At 47.3% G+C, this 9,231-nt stretch overlaps 1 long non-coding RNA gene across 1 annotated transcript; it reads right to left on the bottom strand.

Moving 5' to 3' along the window:
* Positions 1–6,094: 6,094 nt before the first annotated feature.
* Positions 6,095–9,005, bottom strand: LOC123042833 (uncharacterized). Its single transcript, XR_006418910.1, has 3 exons — positions 8,491–9,005; positions 8,277–8,368; positions 6,095–6,388 (listed from the first exon to the last, which is right to left on the bottom strand). It is a non-coding gene; the product is annotated as an uncharacterized lncRNA (long non-coding RNA).
* Between the last annotated feature and the right edge of the window lie 226 nt (positions 9,006–9,231).

Raw genomic sequence — 9,231 nt, 5'->3', positions numbered from 1 at the left:
ACCATTTTTTACATATTGAAATTCTTACCTCAAAGCCTGTTAGAAGGCTGCTGCAGGCTTCAGTCAGCCCGTTCTTGGCAAGCTGAACTTTCTGAATCACCGCACTCATAACAGTGCGGTGTTCCTCTACAATAGAGGCGCTATTGAGCGCCTCTAGCAATCTATCCGGCGCCTCTGGTTGGACGGAAGCTGCCGGCATCGCGGTCTTGCCCTTCTTACGAAGGGGTCGCCCGCCGGACTCCGGAGCCACTATGGGTTCCGGGGCTGAGTCCGGTGCAAAGTCCGGGAGGTTGTCCTGCGACACCTCCGGGGCCCTCTCCTCCTGGTGGGTCCCTTCCTAGGATCCCACCTCGGCATCGTCCGCATCACTGGGGGTGGAGGCAGTCGGAAGAGAATCCATATCCGACGCCCCTAAGGACCCGCTCGACGAAGTGGGGAGATCATCCTTAGGCGGACTGCAGGGTTGTATGCGGCATTAGAAAGACATAATGTGGCGGAAAACGAAAACCTTGAAGTTATTCGGGAGTCCGGATACTTACGATCTCGCCGGAGGCTTGGCCCTTGGAGGCCAGTCCTCGTCGTCGTCACTGGCGTTGGCGGAACAGTCCGGGGGAAGAGTTTTTCCCCTCTTGGACCCTACGGCCTCCCTTGTTGGGGAGGCCTTCCTTTTCTTCCCTCCCCCCGCTGGGGGAGAGGCTTTCTTCTTCTCCTCCTCGCCTTGGTGGGAGGAGTCGGCCTCGGATTCATCGTCCGATAGCACCTGAAAACGGGAACTCTTCCGAGACCCCGTGGCCTTCTTCAGCTAGTCCTGTCAAAGGAAAGGGAGTTTAGATCCCGCATAGAGTCAAACTATGAATAACAAGCGTCCCATAAAGGACAATATCACTTACCTCGTCAGCTGGACGCTGCGAGCTGAATCCGCGATCTTCGGTAGTGGATGCGGGAGCCTCGGTGCCCTTGAACAGCACCTTCCAGACCTCTTCGTACGTAGTGTCGAAGAGCCCATGCAAAGTCTGGTGCTGCGCCGGATCGAACTCCCACATATTGAAGCCCCGTCGTTGGCACGGGAGAATCTGGCGGATGAGCATGACCTGGACTACGTTGACAAGCTTGAGCTTCTTGTCCACCAGCTTTTGGACGCAGGCTTGGAGTCCGGTCAGCTCCTCCGAATCGCCCCGAATCTGGCCGCTCTCTTTCCAGGAGGTGAGCCGCGTGGGGATGCCATATCTGAATTCGGGGGCCGCTGCCCATTCGGGATCACGCGGCTCGGTGATGTAGAACCACCCCGATTTCCACCCCTTGATGGTTTCCACAAAGGTGCCCTCCAGCCACGTAACGTGGGACATCCTGCCCACCATGGCGCCTCCGCACTCCGCTTGGCTGCCCTTCACAACCTTCGGCTTGACACTGAAGGTCTTGAGCCACAAGCCGAAGTGGGGCTGGATGCAGAGGAAGGCCTCGCACATGACGATAAAGACCGAGATGTTGAGAATAAAATTCGGGGCCAGATCATGGAAATCTAGACCGTAGTAGAACATGAGCCCCCGGACAAAGGGATGTAGTGGGAAGCCCAGTCCGCCGAGGAAATGGGGAAGGAATACTACCCTCTCATGGGGCCTGGGGGTGTGGATGAGCTCTCCCTCGTCGGGGAGCCGATGCGCGATGTCGCTGGACAAGTATCCGGCGTTGCGCAGCTTCTGGATATGACCCTCCGTGACGGAGGAGGCCATCCACTTGCCTCCCGCTCCGGACATATTTGGAGAATGTTGAGGTGAGATGTGCGGGCTTGGGCGCTAGAGCTCGAGTTCGCAGAGATGGATAAGCCAAGGAGAAAGAAGGCGCAGGTAAAAAGGTTGGATCTTTATCCCCTTATATGGGCGGACAGAAACACGCGTCCCCACCGGCCTGATAAAACTCGCTTATCTCCCAAGCGTCACAATCAATGGCGCGGTTGGGTTACCCACGTCCGTATTGACGGGAATCCCGGAATAAGGGGAACACGATCTCTGCTTCGACAGACGTGCCAAGGAAACTGCCTCGCTAAACGCGCTGAGGTGGAACAATAAAAACAATTCGAGTAAAGGCTTGGAAGTGGTGTGACGTCACGCCGCAGAATACGTCAGCAGATTGATCTTGTGCAATATTATTCTCTCTACGGTGGTATGTGGAATTTATTTTTCCAGAGCCGGACACTATCCTGGTGTTCATGATCTTCTATAAATTATTCGGAGGAGGAACCCGCCTTGCAATGCCGAAGACAATATGCGCGCCGGACTCGTCGTCATTGAAGCCTGGTTCAGGGGCTATTGAGGGAGTTCCGGACTAGGGGGTGTCCGGATAGCCAAACTACCATCATCGGCCGGACTCCAGGACTATGAAGATACAAGATTGAAGACTTCGTCCCGTGTCCGGATGGGACTTTCCTTGGCGTGGAAGGCAAGCTTGGCGATACGGATATGTAGATCTCCTACCATTGTAACCGACTCTGTGTAACCCTAGCCCTCTCCAGTGTCTATATAAACCGGATGGCTTTAGTCCATAGGACGAAAAACAATCATACCATAGGCTAGCTTCTAGGGTTTAGCCTCCTTGATCTCGTGGTAGATCTACTCTTGTAACCCACATCATCAATATTAATCAAGCAGGACGTAGGGTTTTACCTCCATCAAGAGGGCCCAAACCTGGGTAAAAACATCGTGTCCCTCGTCTCCTGTTACCATCCGCCTAGACGCACAGTTCGGGACCCCCTACCCGAGATCTGCCGGTTTTGACACTGACACAGTCCTTTGTCTCTTGCCCCTACCAAGGGTTTCCTCGTCATCCTCCTCAGGATTTTCATCATGTGTTCGTTCATAATATTCCATAGGAATGGCAGGCTCAGGAGTCTCCTCAGATTCATGTCTAGAAGTGCTTTGCATATCTCTCATACGAAAAATATCATCAAAGAATGTAGCATCCTTAGACTCCATAATTGTACCGACCTTCTGGTCAGGTACCTCACATTTCACTACTAGAAATCTATAGCCAACGCTGTTCTTAGCGTAGCCCAAATTAACGTAGTCCACAGTCTTGGATCTAAGCTTACGCTTTTTGGCGATCGGCACGTTAACTTTCGCCAAACAGCCCCAAGTACGCAAGTACGAGAGTGTTGTCCTTCTCTTTGCCCATTTCTCATAGGGAGTGATCTCATTATCCTTTATCGGAACTTTATTCAGGACATGACATGCCGTCAATATAACCTCCCCCCACCATGACTTGGATAAACCCGATGTATCTAACATGGTGTTAACCAGATCAGTTAGAGTATGGTTTTTCCGCTCGGCAACCCCGTTTGACTGGGGTGAATAGGGAGGCGTCCTCTCATGAATAATGCCGTGTTCCACACAGAAGGAATCAAACTCACTCGAGAATTACTCTCCACCACGATCTGAACGGACTCGTTTAATTTTCTTTTCAAGTTGATTCTCATCTTCTGCCTTATAGATTTTAAAGTAGTGTAGAGCCTCATCTTTAGTATTTAACATATACACATAGCAATATCTAGTGGAATCATCTATCAATGTCATGAAGTATTTCTTTCCACCTTTAGTCAATACACCATTCATCTCACAAAGATCAGAATGTATGAGTTCTAATGGTGCCAAGTGTCTCTTCTCCGCACCCTTGTGAGGCTGGCGCGGTTGCTTAGCTTGCACACATGATAGGCACTTAGAACCTTTGGCTAAAGTGAAACTCGGAATTAAATCCAACTTAGCTAGCCGCGTCATAACACCGAAACTTATGTGACAAAGACGTGAATGCCAAACCTCAGATTCATTAACACTCGAATGAATATGGTTCACGACTCTATTACAGAAATCTGCGAGGAAAAGGCGGAACATCCCCCTGCTCTCATAACCTTTTCAAACAAATAGTCCATACTTAGTAACAACTAATTTATTAGACTCGAATACCAACATAAACCCTTCTCTACATAGAAGGGAGCCACTAACGAGGTTCTTCTTGATAGCGGGGACATGCTGCACGTTCTTCAGCTGCACGATCCTGCCCGAAGTAAACTTCAGATCAACCATGCCAACACCATGAAAAGAAGCACTCGCGCCATTCCCCATCAATACGGACCCGTGGCATGTGACCTGGTAATAAGAAAACAATGAAATGTTAGCACACACATGAACACTTACACCTGTATCCACCCACCAATCGGTAGGCTGAAACACTGAAAAAACAGTAAATAAATTACCGTACCTAGATGCACCATTCTCATTGTTGCCCACAATCATGTTGACAGTACTTGGAGTCTTGTCCTGACTTCTTAAACTTCTTTGGGCACTTGTTGGCCCAATGTTCAGCCGAACCACAAGTAAAGCAGCCCTCATCCTTCTTGTTCTTCTTGAAGGTCTTCTTACCCTTCTTGAAGTCGGTATTCTGTTGGACACCGTTCTTTCCCTTGAACTTGTGGGAGTTGAAGTTCCTCTGGTTCACCATGTTGGCAACAGAAGTCCCTTCGGCCCCTTTTCCGTGCGAGTCCTTTGCCCTCGCATTCTGCTCAACACTCAGATGGCCAATGACATCCTCCACAGAGAATTCACGCCTCTGATGTTTCAGAGTGGTTGCAAAGTTCCTCCAGGGGGAGCTTGGCGATTATGCAGCCCGCGACAAACTTGCCCGGTAACTCACACTTTAGAAGCTCAAGCTCCTTAACAATGCATATTATCTCATGAGCCTGCTCCAGTACAGGATGATTCTCAACCATCTTGTAATCGTGGAACTGCTCTATAATATACATCTCTCTCCCTGCATCGGCGGCCCCGAACTTAGATTCGAGAGCCTCCAACAAGTCCTTGGCGACATCCACATGTAAATATGCGTCGACCAGTTTATCTCCGATCACGCTAAGAACTGCTCCGGGAAACACATCGGTTGCCTCCCTGAACGCCTTCTCCTGTTCAGGAGCAATCATTCTCGTGGGCACACCGGTGACCCAGAACACGTTCATAGCCATGAGCCATCAAGTGGTCTTTGTCTGCCAACGCTTAAAATAGGTACCGGTAAACTTATCCGGTTTCAGTGTTGCGGCAAAGCCACTTGCCGAAAAATTCCTACACAGAATAAGTTTTTGGATTGCCAAGAAAACAGGCAATTTTTTGACTAATTTAATCCATAAGTAGATAACTAGCATGGCATTGACAGAACTAATAACATGCTGGTACTGATCTCAACAAGCACGTACTACGCAAATAGTAGACAAATCTACACATGATGCTAGCATTGCTAATACAGAAATTATCAGGAGAGGGATAAATGCGGTATACCCTCCAGTAGGCCACGCAGAAGCCGACGCCGCGGTGGCACCAGCAGAAGCGTCCTCAGCAGCCTTCTTGTCGGCCTTGGTCTTCTCGGCGGCGGCGCGTTCGGCGTCGCTGGACATGGTGATGACGGAGACGACGCGGACGTAGAGGAAGTAGTGGATCGGAGGCGAGCAGTCGCGTAGTCGCTTCCCAGAAACCTATTCGTCTCTCTCCCGTACAGGAACCAGAGAGACGGAGCTCCGGAGACCTGCTCTCCCGTCGACCGTGTATGCGGCTGACGGGATGGAGTCACCGGCGGCAGCAGCAGCAAAGGAACGAAGGTGGGCGGTTCACGTGGAGCAGATGTGATCTTATCGTGGCGGCTAGGGTTAAGGGACCACTACAAGAATTCTGTTAATTCATGACAGATTGAATCTGTCACAGGCCTGTGCAAAACTATCATGGAAGGGCATACGTGACGGATTTAAAATCCGTCATGTATATCGCGTCATAATTTGACCACCGCACACTCCATGACAGATCATCCAAAACCGTCATGGACCATGACAGTTCTTGACCGTCATGGATGACAGTTAACTGACATGCTTATAACGGCGTTAACCTACCGACCACATCATCATCTGACGTGGATCTGACATGGCAGCCCATGTAGTGATCAGCCCATCTAAAATTTTGGCCCACTAAATGTCAGCTCAATTCAAAAGTGGCGGCCCATAATAATTTCAAGGCCCGCTAATTTCAGTCCAAGACATTGGCCCATCTCTCATTTCTCTCGGTCCATGGAAATTTCAAGCCATTAAGAATTTGACGAAAAATATATGCTCATGTCATTAAAAAAGAAAATTACAAAAATACACCAATAGTATACCAGTACGGGAGCAAAAAGAAAACACAGGAAACATTAACTTTACAAGTACGTCTCAAAGAACACTATGCTACTCTACACCCAGTAACGCCCAAATCAACCGAGGCCAGCTCTCGTAAAACATCAACTAGGGGTCATCCCATGTTTCTGGCTGCACACCAAAGTGATCATAACGCACGTCTTTGTTGTTGAAAATGCTCCAAACGAATATCTGCCACATGATGAAAATTATGTCACATTATAAAATAATATAGCAAGTAGGTAAAACTAGAAGTAGCTAACTACATGTTATAAGGTTCTATATTTTTTCACTCCCTGGATGCAAAGTGGTGCAACAAATTTAATCGAAACAACTAGCAACAACAAAAAGTAATGATGAACATACATAGGTCAACAGAGTTGGTTGGGAGAAAAGAACTAAACTCCATTGTGCTTATCTGACATAAAAAGTTCCACTACACTAAACTCGATAAGACATGCAGCCCAGCTAAATACTAGGTGATGAAAAGTGCTAGGCGCATATCAATTAGATAATACTAGTTAACAACACATGCTTCTACACAGGCTAATTATTTTGCAAAAACATATCATAATAATATACTCGACAACAATGATATTACAACACTAATTAAGCTTGAAAAGGTATTCCTATGTTATCTATGAACTGGAGGTTGGCCCCTACATTCTGTCTTTGATAGCCACATTGTAATTCTTACTAGGCCACTTGTATTTACTTCTCCTGACCCCTCCCCAGCTCCTTCTCATCATGTAACATAAACTGACTGGACTGTTTTGACACACTAACATATTAATATAAAGTCAGTGGGAGCCTTTCCCACTGTCATCAGTTCTGAAAAAATTGCTATAAAGAATAATTATGCAATCTAAAATAATGCTCATCGTAAACGTACTCAGAACCAGGTTGCATGAACAAAAGTATTATGAAAAGGTCATTCAAAGGCGTGATATTACAATTGTGCGACATCAAAGTCGAGCCATAGTAAGAACTCACATAAACCTGAATGCAAGAACTTCTAATATTTCGCTCCTATATGAAGTGAACCCAACAGAAACAATATGCATGTAAATTTTGACCAGTTGTAGTAGGGTCAAAGTCATTTGCAAGGAGCCATTAGCTATATGAACTGTACATGACAAAGATGTGAAACACATTAACAATTCAAGTTAATTACTCCATTTCGCAAAACATACAGGACAAAAGTGGAGTTATGATCAGAACCAGCGCATTTACATGATGCAAAATGTAGTATATTATTTTAGAACAAAAAAAATACATTTAGAAACATAGTGAAGGAGTATTACGGAGAGATTGGGATGCAAAAATTTAAGGAATGTACCCAAAATATCCAAAGATATAATTTCCTAACAAAAAGAGGCCATATTTTGACTCTCCACTGCGACATACGTGAAAAATACAACTATATTGAGCATTTAAATTTTAATGACAGAAAGGTGCATGTCCATTGTTGGAGTCATGCTCCCCTTCTAAATGAGCTATAATTATTAGTAAAAGATCAGCCTCTAAGTGACAGTTATGATAACCTGCCAACTGGTGTCTGAGTTATCTTAGAAACAACTCAGACTATATTGTACCGCTGCTGGGACCCTATTATCTCTCAATTAGGCATCTAAATGAACTATTTAGTTGAGTTGTGCCCCTCCTGTATACCCATTTTTTTGTAACAGAATTTCTGCAGTTTAAGAAAACACATGGTGCACATCATGATATACAACTACAATCACAAAGCCACAAACTCCTACCTTCGACTATTATGTAGGAAATGAACAGAAAGCTGTCATAACATTTGCCATGTAGGAACAGAAAGCTTTTCAAGAGATGTAAATTTTGGATAAAAACATGAAGAATTAATTTTTAAACAAAAACCATGGCTCTTACAACTCTAAGCAGCAGAGATACTGACAAGTGCAGTTTATCAAGATGACAAAGCGAGAGACATTGTGCTTGCATTGCGTTGGCATACTGTCGATGCCTGTAATATAATTTTAATGTGGTATATATGGATTGGATCAATGATTTGAACATACTAGCATACTGCAGACAACATAGATATACGTACATATATGACTCTGTAAGAAACTGGAGCAAAATAACACCACGTCCAATCCTGAACTTCTGATGGTTCTGATATTGAATCTGCATTAACTCCTCCTGCTCAAGAACCAAGTCGATGTACATAAATATCAGAATCGTTCCCGAGAGATTCATGTACCTTAAAAATAAATAAAACCTTGTTGGAGCTAGAGGACAGGAGGCAGGGGCCAAGGGTGTACTGGATTTGCTGACGTCCTGCACGCCACCGGATGGGGGGAGAAGGGGGTTCAGCGGCGGGGCGTGCTTATGTTGTAATGGCGCTCCTCCTTAGAGGTCGACGAGGAGGAGTACCAACGTTCGCCGGCATCGTCCTCGAGAAGGACAAGCTCGCCGTGCCTGCCCTCGTCCCGTACCGGCAACTGCAGGGTGCGCCGCGTTCGTGGATCCTACGGGAAGAGATCCTCCGCGCCGCCCTGCTCAAGGTGGACCATAAGGAGGCGAGGGCGCACGTGGGGGCGCCGTAGACGACGAAGAAGAGCCGCCGGAGATGCGCCGACGACGAAGGCGGTGCCGGAGTCAAAAACCGTAGCACGGGAGTGGATTTTGGGCGAGCGGTAGAAGCCAGGAGGGGGAAATCTTGCTGGAGGGAAGGATGGACCAGAGCGAGGCGAGATCGGTGGTGTGCTCCACGCCGGCGATAGCCGCGGCAATCGCCGGAATCGGGCGCGGGCGGCTGTGGCGGCTGAGGAAGGGAGGAGAGAATGGGGATTAGGGTTAGATGGGTGTGGCTCGTGGGCTTAAGTAGTCGGGCTCGAAATTTTTGCCACCGGCCGCGTGGGCGACTTAAAATTTTACCTTTCCGCGCGCGCTCTGGAAAGTTCGCGCGTTCTCTTTTAGTTTTAACTTTTTATAATATATAATATATATAAACCATTGGCTACATCTAACTGACATATGGGACAAATAAAGAGTCACACATG

The sequence above is a fragment of the Triticum aestivum genome, chromosome 2B (assembly GCF_018294505.1).
Source record: "Triticum aestivum cultivar Chinese Spring chromosome 2B, IWGSC CS RefSeq v2.1, whole genome shotgun sequence".
NCBI lineage: Eukaryota > Viridiplantae > Streptophyta > Magnoliopsida > Poales > Poaceae > Triticum > Triticum aestivum.
This window is presented reverse-complemented; position numbering and strand designations above follow the sequence as displayed.